Source organism: Mirounga angustirostris, unplaced genomic scaffold (genome assembly GCF_029215605.1).
Source record: "Mirounga angustirostris isolate CCGP_5_RB_7025 unplaced genomic scaffold, mMirAng1.0.hap1 SCAF_5, whole genome shotgun sequence".
Taxonomy (NCBI): Eukaryota; Metazoa; Chordata; class Mammalia; order Carnivora; family Phocidae; genus Mirounga; species Mirounga angustirostris.
Window position 1 is genome coordinate 4,521,964 of NW_026991713.1, and position 17,264 is coordinate 4,539,227.

The 17,264-nt window shown below is 42.7% G+C and overlaps 1 long non-coding RNA gene across 12 annotated transcripts in view; it reads left to right on the forward strand.

Moving 5' to 3' along the window:
* Positions 1-127: 127 nt before the first annotated feature.
* The window catches only part of LOC123843159 (uncharacterized), an 88,691-nt gene continuing 71,554 nt past the window's right edge, over positions 128-17,264 (forward strand). For 6 of the 12 annotated variants that reach the window (XR_010411283.1, XR_010411285.1, XR_010411287.1 and 3 more), the window contains exon 1: positions 128-3,271. This is a non-coding gene — a long non-coding RNA (uncharacterized LOC123843159). Of the gene's footprint in view, positions 3,724-10,758; positions 15,749-17,264 lie in introns of those variants that run through there. The other 6 variants (XR_010411281.1, XR_010411289.1, XR_010411288.1 and 3 more) reach the window with 6 other exon arrangements.

The following is a 17,264-nucleotide window of genomic DNA, read 5'->3' on the forward strand; positions in this document are numbered from 1 at the left end:
GGAAAGAAACGCCCGCGTCCAGCTACTGCGCAAGCGCGCCGGAGCCTTGGCGAGCAGTACCTCCCTCCGCGGGCGGTGGAGCGTCACGTAGCGCAGGCGCATGGCTGCCTGGAAACCGTCGCCGGGAAGAGCGCGCCCGTCACGCGCATGCGCGCGCATGCGTGCACTCGCGCGCGCGCGGGCCTCCGCAGGGAAGCCGGCGCCCGCGGCGGGAGTTTGCGCGCGGTGGTCACGTGTCGGCGGCCGGGCGCGTGCGAGGAGACGGTGCGGCGCGGGTCGCTGGTGCTGGGCGAAGCGGGTGTGCGAAGCGTTAGTGACGGCACGCTCGGCCAGTGAGCGTGGCCGGGGCTACGTGCGAGGCACTGGGAAGAGACCGGCGGTGGTCGGGAAACGTGAGTGACATGGGATGCTCGGCGTCGCCAACCTGTCCCCAAGAGCTGCCCCCTCCCCCCGCGCGACCCTGCCCCGATGGCCCACGACGTGCCCGGCCGCCGAGGGCAGGGCGGCCTGGGACTGCGGAGCGCCGAGGACGGGCCTCAGTCGTGCAGGTGGACAGACGGACCCACCGGACGTCCCGCTTGTAGTTGCTTTGCGCAGTGGGCGCGGTAGAGGCGGAGGAGCGTGTTCAGAACGGCGCCTCTAGTTGGGATCCACGAAGAGGAGGTCCGCAGACGCGCCGTCCAGCGCGGAACTGATGCGTGTGTTCTCGTGCCTTCGTTGGAGAACCGCAGCGTAGCGCCGCGGGTGCGAGGGGTTAGGGCTTCGTGCCGGGCAGTGAGCGGCCCCGCCGCACGGCGCGATGCGGCGGTGGGCCCCTGCCCGGGCCCAGCGGTGCGCGAGACCGTCAGCCGCGGGGCTGAGGGAATCGGGCCCAGGAGGAGCTGCTGAGGAAGCTTGCTTCGGGAGAGGAACGTTGTTAGAGCAATGGGGTGGGGGGAGGGGGTCGTGGACATCGAGGATCTGAAAATCTCAGCAAGGTTTGTGCATCCATGCGTGTGGAAAACCAGTGTGCATGTAATCTCACGTGTGTAGGAGCCGTCCCGAAAAGCCCATCCTTGGACCACTGTGCTGAGGACCCAGCTGCACGTGTAAGGGTTAAAAACAGGTGGCGCCCGCGTCGGACATTTAAAATAAAGCCGGGTGTATTGCCTGCTGTGATGGGGACGTCCCCCAAGACAAGAATCCAGAACGTAGGTGTGGCCAGGTGTTTGTTTGCTTTGTTTCCCTGAGGATAGACAGGAAAAGGAGTATCCAGCCAGGGAACTGGCTGAGTAGTTGTCTGTCTTTCGCATTGTCCTTGTGAAGGGGATGGAATAATGCGAACTCTGTGTATGTAGCCAGGAACCATGTGTTATTGCATGGTCTTTAATGGCATGCTCTTTTTTTTTTTTCCTTCTTTAAAGATTTTATTTATTTATTTGAGAGAGAGAGAGAGAAACAGCATGAGAGGGGATAGGATCAGAGGGAGAAGCAGGCTCCCGCCGAGCTGGGAGCCCGATGCGGGACTGGATCCCAGGACTCCGGGATCATGACCTGAGCCGAAGGCAGTCACTCAACCAACTGAGCCACCCAGGCGCCCTAATGGCATGCTCTTTAGTGGTTTTGTTTTTATCAGTAAAAAGAGAACTTAGAGGACAAGCCCTTCTGGATGATGTGTGACTTGTCACAGCCATCCATCTGGTTAGTGCCAGAGCCTGGGTCTCGCTTCCAGCCCAGGGTCCCTTCCCACAACCAGTGGATGCCTACTGTTGGGGACTCCGCAGCTGTTTGGTGCCGAGCCCCAGGTGGCCACTCTTCCATCTGCCCCAGGTCAGCTTTCCATACTTCACAGTGACTGTTGTGAACTCTCATCACTTAAACCTTTCCAGCCACCTTCCTTCCTGTTCTCCCTCCCAACCCCCAGTCTCACCTCTGGCTTCACCATCCATAGTACGTTATAGGCACCCAACTCATTACCAGAAGAACGAACCCTTCTTTTTCTTCACTGAGAGAGAGAAATATTATCCCAGACTTTTCCTGAGCTCCCTTCTGACCAATAGCTTGTGAATCCCCATATTTGGTTCTCTCTGTGTGAAGCTCATTCATTCCAAAATGTTTCTAGTGCCTTCTTATAAATTGAGCGGTAATTTTTCTTTTTAACACCAAAGTATAAATTCCAGATTACTTGCTATATAATATTTAGGTTGTTAACCATGTAAGGGGCACGGATAGGTAAGTCATGGTAGCCTTTCACGTATATGCAGTTGACCCTTGAACAACACAGGCTTGAACTGTGTGAGTCCACTTATATGTGGATTTTTTCAATACATGCAGTATAGTATTGTAAATGTATTTTCCTGATGATTTTGTTAACCTTTTCTCTAGCTCACTTTATTGTAAAAGTACAGTGTATAGTGCATATAACATACAAGATATGTTCATTGTTTATTTTTTCAGTAAGACTTCTAATTAACAGTAGGCTATTAGTAGTTAAGTTTTCGGGGAGTCAAAAGTTATACTTGGAATTTTGGCTGGTGGGGTGGGCAGTGCCGGTGACCCTAACTCCCATGTTGTTCAAGGGTCAACTGTATTTATCATTGAAATGTGGCTAGTTAAAATCACAACTTCTGTTCTTGCAATAATACAACATTTATCTTGTGAGGCTAAGCGAAGTAGTACATTTACTTCTTATTTACATATTATAGCATGAGGTGATTGATGCCTTTCTAATACAAATAAAAGATTTATGTGTATAATAGCTCTGTAGCTGACTTGCACGTTATATGGTGGAATTCAGTGCTAACTGAAATGATAGTTTTAAACTGTCTATAACTCAGGAGAATAGAGGCAGTTTGCATACTGAGCTCTCTTCCTCCACTGAATGTGGCTGTGTATTTAGTGAAGCTCTTTGTAAAATTTACGAAATAGTTCTCCAAAGGTGTGAGACAGTATTTCTGAAATTGACCTTTCAAAAATCCCTTTCACTTTGCTTAACCTCCGAGGATTTTTATGGTTGCCCAAGCTGGATCATTTTCTTCCTTATGTTCAGCAAATCAATACCCAGAGACGCTGGTTTACCTACTTTACCTAATTCAGGATGAGTTCACGGCGATGTCATCTTGCCCTTTTCCCGCTAGAGTTCCACCCGCTGACTGGAACCACCATTGGGTCAGCTTTGCCACTGTGATCAAGTCATGAATGTCTTGGATAATTCAAGCCTAGTTGAACCTGGTGAAGAAAATTGCAAGATAAGATCTGTCGAATTCCAGCTGCATCCGGGCCTTTGGTTCAGGTAGGCTTGAACTTTGAGATTGGCATCATTCTCTATTAGGATTCCCAGAAAGCACGGAACCATGGGAAGCCTACAGGAGCACTTGCTCCTAATGTTAAGGAATTAGAACAGGAGAGATTGTACCGTCAGCCCTGCAGTGGGACTGCAGGCATGGAATCGGACTGCCAGAGTTCCCAACTCGTAGAAGCCGCCACCTCCTTTGTATCTGGAGTGACCTCTTTAAGTCTAGAAATACACTTGGCGCTTTTCTCTTTATTGTGGGTCATCTGTTGAGGAGAATCTGTGCCCTGTCCTAGAGTATCTTTTATCTAAAGAAAAAAGATTGGCACAAAAGGGTAGATACCAGGCAGTGCTGAAAAGAATGTCACACGCTGCTTTTGTCATCCTGTTCTCCAGTTCTCCATGTGGGTCCCTTGCAGTATTGATATAATGACATCCACAGTCATGAGAAGGTAGGTACTACAGGCAGCAGAATGAAGAATTTCGGGTCATTATCACCAGACCACAGAGCATGGAATTCTTAAATTGTTGTGCCCCAAAACTCAAGAGGTCTTGGGAAGATACACATTTCCCCAGACTAGTCTGAGATCCGGAAATCCAGGCCACGATGTGTCTACAACAGGCACCCCCCCAAGAGTCTCGTTTCCTCCCATGCTGCTTCCCACCTGAGCTTGAACCTAGGGGAAAGTCCTCCTCCTTTAGTTGTTGGGAAGGCAGAGGTTATCCAAACTGAGAGAGGAAAAGGGGATGAATGAAATAATATAATAGGGCGATGAAGCACATAAGCTCTGGAATTAATTGGAGTTTGATTCTTGAACATGCCACTTGCCAGCTGGATGGCCTTGGACAAGCTATTGAACTCTTTGAGCTCAGTTTCCTCATCTGTAAATTGAAGGTAAAAATAGCACCTTCATAAGGTGGTAGGATTAAATGAGAGCACGAGTGTACAGCACACAGAAAGGGCTTAATAAATGGGTCATTGTTATTAAGACGATAGCCCCTGTTTTTAAATTCCCTGGAGCTTTTGCCCCTCCCCACCACAAACACTATGAAAGGTTTTACATTATTTTTTCTAATGGGATTCTTGTTTTAAAAGATTTTAGTTATGAAATGATAATTCAGTTTGCCTTTACTAATCACAAGCATAACTAACGTTCAGAGGTTTTGGCTTCCACACCGTAACTAATATAATTGCACCAAGTTCTTATAGTTCCAGCTAAAAGTGAAGAACTGTGATGTTTTAGCTGGAGTAGTTTTATTGTTAGATTTATGATTTCCATAGGCTTTTCAAACACTGCCCAAGTGTCAGGGACTCCCTATTCCCCTTTACAGATTCCAGATTAGACCTTTGTCAATATCAACACATTTGGCTTCATAACAAAAAAATTAATTATTAAACTGAGATTTAGCTGGATTCTCTCAACACTGAGCAGTGCCTGACCTATTTTGTCCTAGAGATTCCACTGCATTGGGCACTCCCAACATTTCACATCTTATGTTTTTGTATTTTTCATGTCTCAGACATCAGTGCAAAAGGATTAAAACAAACTGCTGAATTTTCTAGAGTTCTTATTTGTTTTCTCTTGAGGCTTTACAGTCACTGAGAAAACAGTAGCAGTATAAAGTATGTTTAAAAACCTGCTCAAAATACTGTGAATTATATGAAGTAGCATATTGTATTGTTTTTCTGGGAATGAAATTAGCTGACAATTAAATAATGAAAGAAAACATCGGGAGATGTCGCGGCCCAATGGTGGCAGAGGCAAAAATTGTTGTGAGTTCCGAAGCAAGAGATCCCCGTGGGCAGAAGCCATCAAGGGCACGTTCACAGCATTGAGGCTGAGTGGCCACAGTGGATTTTGTGTGAGTGGAAAGGGGGCAGGGCTGGCGATGGAACGGTGAAGTAATTAAGGTGTATGGGTCTTCGAGACGAAGCTGGTGAGACTGCACAAGAGCAGATCCACCATATCTTTGAAGAGATCCAACTTGTTCTTCCATTCCCCTCCACGTCTAAAGGATTTACTGTGTGCAGGTGCTTTTCCAGATGCTGGGAGGATAGTGTCTGGCCTGCCTTTGTGGACTCTTAGGAATAATGTAATGCAAACACGGTATTTGTGAGATTTGTCCTAAACCAGCCCATAGTCTTCCTGCAGCTGGTGACACTGCTCCTCCACGTCCACCTGCTTGCTGCTTTACCCTTGGATCCCTTATCTGCTTTTGTGTCTGGCCCTCTCTTACTCTAGCCTCCTTTCTGCCTGTCTACCCCTTACCTGCCGCTCCTGCCACATACTTTTTCTCCAGGTCTGTGGCTTTAGGGGACTCTTTTGGTCAGGAAGAAGAGAGGGACAGGTGCACATGCGTTTAGCAATGTACAAATGCCCATACGCGGTGTAACTGCCATGTGATCTTAGGTTGTGTTACTTGGAGTATAATCTTTGAAACAGCGGAGGTGGTCTCTTCCTACTCTGAGTAGGCTTGGGGAGAGGCAGCATAGAGGGTAGAGGTTAAGAACGCAGGGCTCTGGAGACAGGCTGCCTACAGTTTAATAGCAGCTTTCATTTCATAGTTCTGGCCTTGAGCAGGTACTTAATTTCCATGTCTGTTTCCTCATTTCCAGAATGGGGAATAATTATGGTAATCTGTCTAATGGGGTGGTTGAGCTTACCTTGAAGTTACATGATTGTAGTGCTGAGAGTAGAGCCTGGCGCATGAGCACTCAATAAAAGTTCTTACAAGTGTCAGTTCTGGGAAGCCTTCTCCAAAGAATCGCAGGGACACAATGCAGCAGACTTAGAGGATGTGACTGAAAGGGCAAGGGTACAGACCCTGCAATCTCAGTGAAGGTTGAAGGGCTCAAGGAGGCTCAGACAGAAAAGAGAAGAGAAAACTCAAGAGGATAGACAGATTTTTTCACAGATTCGAGGCAAGCCTCATCATGTGTTTATTCTGTGCCAGTCTGTATGACTCCACAGTGAGGGACTTTGAAATGGTCCTGGAGGAAGTGAAGGAGGCAGTGGGATAGAGTTGAGAGGGTAGAGTTCCATGATCACACCAGAGTCTGAATCCAGTTCTAGTCTCACCATGTGCGACCTGCAGCTGTACTCACACCCTTTGAAGCTCAGTTTATTTATCTGTAAAATGGAAATATTTTGATTGAAAGAGGTGACAGGGATGGTTCATGGTGGGGCATGACATGGAGAACAAAGGCAAAAGAAAAAGAATTAAACTTCCTTACAACTTACAGCCCACTGACAAGTCCTTGAGACAGGCAGAGTGACCTTCCTCTAGGAACTTAGCTGCCTCAATGTTAATACTTCGCTAAGGGCAAAAGGCAACTTTACCTTAACCCAACCTCCCAACCTCCAGGATCCTGTAAGTCTACTTTAACATAAAATTTCCTTTGGAATCTTCCTTTATCTTTATCCCCCCGAAGATACATGTTAGCAATCATCCCCCAAGCATGTGACCCACCGATAAACATCTGAAGGGTCTCATGACTAAGGTTTTACTAGACAGTAGTAAATGACCTTTTCCTAACAACAGTTAGCCCCTCAAGGTCCTGGAAACCTTGCTTCCAAATTCCTTAGAGACTTACACTATCCCTAACCCCCTCCCAACTTGGAAGCAGATGATTAGCCACTCCTCAGGACCCCAGTGCAGCTCCCCCTGCCCACGGGTCCTGTCCTTGTGTGCTTTAATAAAACCACCTTTTTGCACCAAAGACATCTCAAGAATTTTTTCTTTACTGTTTGCTCCCGAACGCCAGCATTTTCACATCAGGGCAGAAGGCTACCACCAGTGTCCCAAGATCTGGCCCTCAACTTGGCAGGTGTAAACTTGTGTTAGTAACTTGCCCATGGATGGTTTTGGTGACAGACTAACATGAATATATCTCTTTCAGTGCTGTAGTAGGTTGAATGGTGGCCCTCAAAAGATGTGCCTGGGTCCTCTTTTCCAAATAGAGTAACAGTTACAAGTTCCTGGGATTAAAACTTACTATCTTTGGGTGGCCATTGTTCAACCTACTACGATGGACCCAGGAGACAGAACATGTCCCCCTACTAGGTATTTGTTTCTTTCTCATTTGTGTTTATATTTCTAATACATCCTGTGGATTAATATTCAAAAATGCAAAAGGAGATAGAGAATAATGTGCTATTTTTTGATCTCAGAAGGGGTTGTGTGGATATTTTTCCTTTCTGATAATTCATTTAGCTGTACCCTTATCATTTGTAAATTTTCTCTGTATATCTAACTTTGATTTAAAAATTTTACTACTGTTATAAAATGTACATTATCACTAAATGAACCTTGATTTTAAAAATCAAATTAGCTGGGTGCCTGGGTGGCTCAGTTGGTTAAGCGACTGCCTTTGGCTCAGGTCATGATCCCGGAGTCCTGGGTTGGAGTTCCCGCATCAGGCTCCCGACTCAGCGGGAGCCTGCTTCTCCCTCTGACCCTATTCCCTCTCATGCTGTTTCTCTCTCTCTCTCTCTCTCTCTCAAATAAATAAAATCTTAAAAAAAAAAACCAAATTAGCATATTATTTTTTACAAATAAGGATAGACTTGTAAAAAATTTTTTTACCTGCTGAAAACCATACATCTTTCCATCCCTGAATTTTCTCTTATTTCCTCACCTGAATGTGTCCCCCACTTCTTTTCTTACTCCAAATTCTGCTTTATCTGTCAAAGCCCATCTCACCTTCTCCTGCCTTTCCTGAGTGTCCCAGTTGTTGTTTTTTTTTTAAAGATTTATTTATTTATTTGAGAGAGAGAGAAAGAGCCTGGGGGGGGGGGAGGAGGTAGAGATTAGAGGGAGAGAGAGAATCTCAAGGGGACTCCCCACTGAGCACAGAGCCCAATGCAGGGCTTGGGGATTGATTCCACAACCCCGAGATCATGACCTGAGCGGAAATCAAGGGTCATATGCCCAACCAATTGAGCCACTCAGCCTCCTGCCCCTCGAGTGCCCCAGCTTTTGGTCCGCCCCTGCTCAGAATCCCACAGCACTATCAACACCATACTCCATGGCATCTTTATCTGTGGTGTGTTGGAATTTAAAGTGAGAGTGTGTATGGGGGGTGGGGAGGTAAGAACATATGAATGTAGAGTGTTCCATGTACATTTAAGATCCTAGACCAGTGGTTTCCAACTTGTGGTCTTGTGCTCTCCAGAGGTCTTAAAGATGTGATAATGGGTTTAATCCATTTAAGACAATCAGGGGCATTGCTGAGGTTGTAAAATGAGTGAGACAGGGTCCCTGTTGGCAGGGATTCAGAATCTAGAGGGGGATGCAGTCACATAACCACAGAATTGCAATACTCTATACTAAGTGCTATGACGGAGACATACTCCGGGCATCTGTGTGTGCAGAAGCACACACTTCAGCACTCCTTACACTCCAGAAAGTCTGTCTCTAGCCACACATGCACACCCCACAACAAGTCTTCATAGGTTAACGTAAATGTCGAATTTCCCTCTTGCTTGAGATGTTATTAACTCAGTATGGTAGTTCTCAATGTGGCCTGCTGCTCAGATCTGACGGACTCACTGTCTTTGATTTTTATAAATGAAGAATTTATAAGTTAGTAAGCATAGGTTGGCAAATGAAATCTTTCAAAACCTGGGAGTCCACTTGGGGGAAAGTGAACAAATGGCATAAAAGGAATCGGTCCTCTAGCAGGCGATGTCCTAAACTCACTTGTGTTCTTCCTGTGCTACTTGTTTGTTCTGGACTGATGTGTCTCCCCCCCCCCCCCCCCGACCATTCATGTATTGAAATAGTAACCCCCATAACTCAAAATGCGGCCACATTTGGACATAGCATCTTTAAAGAGGTAATTAAATTAAAATGAGGTCATGAGGGTGGGCCCTAATCCAATATGAACGCCATCTTTACAAGAAGAGATTTGGTCACAGATGCATATACAGAGGGATGACCATGTGAGGACACAGGGAGAAGGCAGCCATCTGCAAGCTACAGAGCGAGGCCTCAGAGGAAACCAACCTTGCTGACACCTTGATTTCAAATTTCTCGCCTCTAGAGTGAGAAAATAAATTTCTGTTAAGATACCCAGTCTGTAGTATTTTATTCTGACAGTCCTAGTAAATGAATATGTTGATTGATACCTTCTTATATTGAAAGGTAGGTTCTTTGGTCTTGGCACTCGGGGACCTTCACATCTTGTCCCCAGTGCATCTGTTCAGTCTCCTCTCCCAATGCTCCCTGCCATGCCTTCTGCACCCTCTGGCCTCTCTGTTCAACAGCTACATCTGCCTTTTAAAATCTCAGTCCTTGCTGGAGGTTCTTCCTGGATTACCGTTTCTTCTCCTGATTAGACCTCTTTGAAAACCTTGCTCAGATGTGTGCTTTGTGGAGCCTTTCGGAACTCCCAGGCTGAATTAGAAGCACTGATCACGTTGTATTCTCATGAGATGCCCCTTCTTGCTAGATGATGTGCTCCTGAAGCCTAGGGCTCTGATTCATCTGCCTCTCTCTAGAGACAAACATGGTATAGGAGTCTGCCATAACAAAATGGGTGGGGTAGCTTAAACAGCAGACATTTATTTTCTCACTGTTTTAGAGGTGGAAAGTCCCAAATCAAGCTCTAGCAGGGTCCGTTCCTGGCCAGTAGACGGCTGCCTTCTCACTGAGTCTTCATGGTCTTTCCTCTGTGGGTGGTGTGTGCTGATGGAGAGTAATAAAAAAAAATAAAATTAAAAAAAAAAACATCAAATAAGATATCAAAGGTAGAAGCACTTTTGGAATGGTGGATTAAGAACCTCCAAAAATCAACTAACCTTCCATAAAAAAAACACACCAAAGTACATGAAACAAAAAGTGACAGAATTGGAGAGAGAAATAGACAATTCGACAATAATAGTTACAGACTTCAGTATCCCACTGTCAATAATGAACAGAACACCTTGGCAGAAGATCCCCAAGGAAACAGATGACTTAAACAACACTCTAAGCCAGCTTAGCTGGCATCTTTAGACCACTTCACCCAACAACAACAGAATACACATTCTTCTCATAGCGCATGGCACATTGTGCACGACAGACCATAGGTTAGGTCATAAAGCCTCCTAAAGTTAAAACAATTGAAATCATACAAAGTATGTTCTCAAACCACAGTGGAATGAGATGAAAGATCAATAAAGGAAGGAAATTATGGGGAATTTAAAAATATGGAATTTAAACAGCATACTCATAAATAATGAATAGTCAAAGAAAGTCACCAGAGAAACTAGGAAATACATAGAGATGAAAGAAAATGAAACCAATATACCAGAACTTAAGAAAAGCAGCAAATGCCACGAATAGAACAAAGTTTATATTAGAAAGAAGATCTTAAATCAATGAACAAAACTTCTACTCTAAGAAATAAAAAAAAGTGGGAATAAATGAAATAGAGAAAAGAAATATAATAAGGTCAGGAAAACCAAAAATGGATTTTTTTAAAGGTTTTATTTATTTGTCAGAGACAGACTGAACACAAGCACGGGGAACAGCAGAGGAGAGGGAGAAGCAGAATCCCCGCTGAGCAGGAAGCCCAATGTGGGACTCGATCCCAGGACCCAGGGATCATGACCTGAGCCGAAGGCAGATGCTTAACCGACTGAGCCACCCAGGCGTCCCCAAAAATTGATTTTTTGAAAAGATAAAATTAACAAAATTTCAGCTACACTGACCAAGAAGAAAAGAGAGAACACTCAAACTGTTAAATCAGAAATGAAAGAGGAAACATCACAACGGACTTAAAGCAATAAAAAGGACTCTAAGGAATATTATGAATAAGTATATGCTAAGAAATTCTATAACCGAGATGAAATGGACAAATGTTTAGGTATATAAATGTTTATAATTATTCTCTTGTTTTAAACCTTTTATTAATATATAATGTCCTTCTTTGTCTTTTGTATGCTTTTTTGATTTAAAGTCTCTTCTCTCTGATATTAGCAGAGCTATCCTTGCTTTCTTCTGGTTACTATTTGCATGGAATATCTTTTCCCACCCTCTCATTTTCAGTTCATTTGTGTGTTTGGATCTAAAGTGTGTCTCATAGACAGCATATAGTTGGATCATGCATTTTTATTCATTGTGCCAAACTCAGTCTTCTGATATTTATTTATTTAATTTACAGTTAATTACTGATAAGAACTTTGGTCATTTTACTATTTCTTTTCTGTACATCTTATAGCTTTTTTATCCCTCATTTCCATTACTACTTTCTTTTGTGTTTAGTTGATTTTTTTGTAGTGAAATGTTTAAATTCCTTTCTCATTTCCTTTTGTGTATATTCTAGGGCTATTTTTTTTTTTGTGGTTACTATGGAGATTACATTTCACATCCTAAAGTTATAACACTCTAATTTGAATTTATACCAGCTTAACTTCAATAACATACAAAAGCTCTGCTTTTTTTTAAGATTATTTATTTATTTGAAAGAAAGAGTGCGAGTGAGAGAACAGAAGCGGCGGGGGAGCAGCAGAGGGAGAGGGAGAAGCAGACTCCCCGCTGAGCAGGGAGCCTGATGCGGGGCTTGATCCCAGGACCCTGGGATCATGACCTGAGCCGAAAGCAGCTGCATAACCGACTGCGCCACCCAGGGCCCCAAAAGCTCTCCTTCTTTACAGCTCTGTCCTCTCCCCTTTTCGTTGTTGATGTCCCTCAAATTATATCTTTATGCATTGTATGCCCAAACATAAATTAATAATTCTTGTAAATGCATTAATCTCTTAAATTATGTAGAAAAAAATTTGGAGTTATAAACCAAAGTTACAATAATCTTTAGCTTTTATTTATTTATTTTAAAGATTTTATTTATTTATTTGACAGGGAGACACAGCGAGAGAGGGAACACAGGGGGAGTGGGAGAGGGAGAAGCAGGCTTTCCCATGGAGCAGGGATCCCAATGTGGGCCTCGATCCCAGGACCCTGGGATCATGACCTGAGCCAAAGGTAGACGCTTAACGACTGAGCCACCCAGGTGCCCCCAATAATAATTAGCTTTTAGACTGATAATTCTTTTAATGTATGTCTCTTAAATCATGGAGAAAACAAAAAAATGCATTTATAAACCACTGCTACAGTACTAGCTTTTAAACAATTGCCCATTATTTACATTTATTGAGATACTTATTTCTCCGTACAGCTTTGAGTTACTGTCTGGTGTCCTTTTACTTCACCTCTCAGGACTCTCTTGAGCATTTCTTGCAGGGCAGGTCTAGTGGTAATGAACTCCATCAAATTTTATTTATCTGGGAATGTCTTACTTTCTCACTTTTGAAGGATATAGGATTCTTGGTTGACAGGGTTATTTTTATTTTCATTTAGCATTTTGAATATATTGGCCCCCTGTCTTATGGCCTCCAAAATTTCTGATAAGAAATCTGCTGATAATCTTATTGAGGATCCCGTGTATATAATTATTTGCTTCTCTCTTACTACTTTTAAGATTTGCTCTTTGTCTTTCACAAGTTTAATTATATTGTGTTGGTATGGGTGTCTTTGAATTCATCTTACTTGGACTTCATTGAGCTTCTTGAATGTTTATATTCATGTCTTTCATCAGGTTTAGGAAGTTTTCAGCCATTATTTCTTAAATATTCTCTCTGTCCCTTTCTCCTATTGTGGGACTCCCACAATATGTATGTTGGGGACCTTGATGGTGTCCTACAGGTCTGTTAGGCTCTGCTCATTTTTTTTTCAATCTCTTTTTCTTTCTATTCCTGAGATTTGATCATTTCCTCTGTCCTAGCTTCAAGTTCAGGGATGCTTTCTTCTGCTTGCTCAAATCTCTTTGAATCTTTGTAGTGAATTTTCCATTTCATAGATTTTTTTTTAAGATTTTATTTTTAAGTGATCTCTACACCAAACATGGGGCTGAAACTCACAACTCCAAGATCAAGAGTTGAATGCTCCGCTGACTGAGGCAGCCAGGTGCCCCATGAATTTTCCACTTCAGTTATCATACTTTTCAGTTCCAGAATTTCTTTTTTGTTTCTTTTTAGGGTTACTGTTCCTTTATTCATATTTCCATTTTGTTCCTACATCATTTTCTTGACTTTCTTTACATCTTCCTTCAGTTCTTTGAACAGCTTAAAGACTGTTGTTTTAAAGTCTTTGTCTAGTAGATCTACTATCTGGTCTTTTTCAGGGATAGTTTCTGTTTTGTTTTTTCCCTTTGAATGGGCCATACTTTCCTGCTTCTTTGCATGCCTTGTAGTTTTTGTGTTTTTGAAAACTGGACGTTTGAATCTAATAATGTGGTAATGCTGGAAATCAAATTTTCCCTCTTTCCCAGTGTTTGCGGTGTTTTTTGTTATTATTTTTTTATTTGTAGGTTGTCTCAGTGCTGAAGATCAACCTGAGGTGTAAACTTAAGGTCTTCTTGGGTCTTTTCCAAGCCTTTCGCTGGGCATGCATGGATCACTTGCTAGTTTTTCCCTTATATGCAAGTGTTTTTGAATGTCCTGGTCTTTAATGTCTGCCTCCCAATAGGGGAGAAAAGAATACAATAAAGGTGGGGGAGGAGAAAGGGGCACTGGCCCTTTAGATCCCCAGATGTCACTTCAGCCTGAGGGGGAGGGGCTTGCAACAATGGGGGGAGGGGCAACAGCAGTGGTTGCTTACTTCTGTCTGCACCTCTGATCAGAAGCAGCAGTCAGTGACCAGAGCTCTGATCACCAGTATTTGGATTTGGAAAATAGGGTCCTTTTTGCCCTCCCTAGCTCTCACCAGCTGTGTGCAAGCTGCTGCAGGAACCAACTATCTCAAGCCTCATTTATTAAATCTTTTTCTTTTTGTAATACCAGCTTGCTATGTATTGTGTTTCATATATGCACGAGTCTGTTTCAGCTCTCTCTATTCTGATTCACAATGTTATCTCATACCAGTAACTTAGTTATAACGACTCCATAGTAAGTCTTGATAACTAGCAAAGTAAGTCTCCCTGCATTATTCAAAGCATTCTTGGTTATACTTGGCCCTTTGCACTTACACATACATTTTGGAATCAGTTTACAAGTTCTTCAAAAAGCCCTATTGAGATTTTTGTGTGAGATTGCATTTAATATTAACATTTAATATTAGTTTGAGGAGAATTCCCATCTCTAAAATACAGGTTTCCTCATCCATTTGATGCTCAAAAAGTTTTATGATTTTACACATCTTTTGTTTGATTTGCTCCTAGATACCTTAAATACTTTGTAACTATTATAAAATGGTACCTCTTTAGAAATTAGTTTCCAGCTATTTGTTGTGGGCATATAGACAATTAACTTTTGGATAATAATCTTATATCCTGCAATCTTATTGAACTCTCTTCTAGCAATGGCTTGTGCTTGATCCTCTTTGATTTTCAGTTTGGGAGCCTCTGCAGATAATGACTGTTTTGTTTCTTCATTTCCAGCATACTGTGTGTGTGTGTGTGTGTGTGTGTGTGTGTGAGTGAATGTCAGTGTTTTGTCTTTAACAGCAATGGTCAAGATGGGGTGGAGTAGAACAGTGGAGGGGAAGTGTAAAAATATTATTACTCAGTCCTAAGTTATAGTTTCTGAGTTCTTCTTTGACTCATGAAGTATTTTGAAATTAATTTTCAAAAATTGTAACTCTATAGACATTTTTTTGCTTAGTTTTTGTTACTGATTTCTATTTTTATGATAATGAGTTCAGGAATTTGTGTTTATTATATTGATTTTTTTGGATTTGTTGAGTCTTCCATTATAGCTTAGTATATGATCAGTATTCATAAATGTTCAAGATGTCCTTGGAAAGATGGTGTATTCTCCCACTTTGTGGATTTGTCAATCTCTCCTTATAATTCTGTCAGTTGGGGGTTTATATGTTTTGAGATTATGTTGTTAGGTTCAAAACAGGTTCAGAAATTTTGTACCTTTGTGAGAAAATGTTCCTTTTATCATTGCCTCTTACCTCTAATGATACTTTCTGTCTTTTAGTTTTTTCTGATACTAAAATAACTGCACCAGCTTTCTTTTGGATAATACTTGCCTAGTAAACCATTTTCCCTTCCCTCTAGTCTCAATCTGAAAGATTCTTCAGCTTTGATATGTTTCTTATAAATATCATATAGGTGCATTTTTCTTTTTCTTTTTTCTTTTTTAAGATTTTATTTATTTGAGAGAAAGAGAGAGAGAAGGAGAGACAGTGAGAGAGTACAAGCAGGGAGGAGAGGGAGAAGCGGACTCCCCATTGAGCAAGGAGCCTGATGTAGGGCTTGATCCCAGGACCCTGGGATCATGACCTGAGCTGAAAGCAGACGCTTAACAGACTGAGCCACCCAGGTGCCCCCAGATGCATTTTTCTTGTTTCTGCCTCGTCTGTGATCTTGTCTTCCAGTGGTAACTTTACTCCGTGTGCAGTTATAGTGACTGTAGATAAGTGTTCATTTCTGCCAGCTACTTTTGTACTTTCTGCTTTTTGTGTTTTTTATTTATTTGATTTTAAAAATCTCCTTTTTTAAAAAAAGACTTTATTTATTTGAGAGAGCGAGAGACAACACAATCGGTGGGGAGGGGCAGAGGCAAGAGGGAGAAGCAGACTCCCTGCCAAGCAGAGAATCCAACATGGGACTGGATCCCAGGAGCCCGGAATCATGACCTGAGTTGAAAGCAGATGCTTAACCGACTGAGCCACCCAGGCACCCAAAAAACTCTTCTTATCTTTGGTTGGATTGATTGAGTTTTCATCCCTTCCTCCACTTCCCACCGCACATTAAAGGTGTGCGGTTTTGTTCTCTTTCCATACTTAACATTCATTTTGACTTATCTGAAATTAACTACTATCTGTCCTTTAGTCTTGAATAATACCAAAACCTTAAAATGCTTTAATCCAAACACCCCTCTTATCTTTATTCCATTGTTGTCCTTTATTTTACTTCCATCTTATTTTTGTAGTCTTTAAATCACTTCCTAGTGCTCTTGTTTTGTTTTGTTTTTAGAGAGAGAGCGCGAGCACAAGCAGGGGGAGGGGCAGAAGGAGAAGGAGAGAGTCTTAAGCAGGCTCCACGCTCAGCAGAGCCTGACATGGGGCTCGACCTCATGACCCCGAGACCATGACCTGAGCCGAAATCAAGAGTCTGATGCCCAAGCAACCAAGCCACCCAGGCGCCCCTGTGTGCTATTGTTTTTAAATAGTGCTGATTTAGATTTGCCACATAGTTACCAATTACTTTGCCCAACAGTTTTTCTTACATTTCTCTCTTCCAAATGTTTTCTTTCTGAAATAAATCCTGTAGTATTTCTTTCAGTGAAAATCTTTATAGCGGTATTTTTTTAGTCTCTTAAAAAAAGAACATAAAACCGTCTTCTCTTCATCGTTATATTGACATTTAGCTGGAAAGGGAATTCTAGATGGACCTTTATTTTCTCTCAGCAGAAAAATCCAGTTGTAAACTTTATCATAGAGACTATGCCGTGCCACAGCCAGTTAGTTAGTAAAGGATCTGAGCTCGAATCCAGGCCCATGTGGCACCAGAGCCTAGTTCTTAGCCAAATCCTTTGTATTTGGAGTCACCAAATGCCAAATCATTTGAACAATAAAACTCTATCTACATCATGACAACACACAGGCAAATTTTAAAATATCTGATCCAGCTCAGCAACTGCTTTTAGGCACTTCCCATATGCTAGGCAATGTGGGGGTGTGAAAGGATGTGGTTCTTCAGTGGAGAGAAGTCCATCCCATTAGGGAAGCAGGAGGTGTTCAGTAGCATTTATTCTGTTGTGCTCTAGCATCCTGGCCAGTGTTCGGGGCCTCCTGATACTTGGAAGTAGAAAACACATAAGGCTGTCTCTCTTTTCTTATCCCTGTTGGAAACTCTTGATAGTGAGTGAAGCAAAGATGTCAGTATTCATGGTAGAGAAGAGGTTGTACAAGCCAAGACTGCCTTCATGTTGATAAAAAATGCCTTATTCGACTTGTAATCATAAACACTACTATAGTAAAAGACGTACACTTTCTTTCC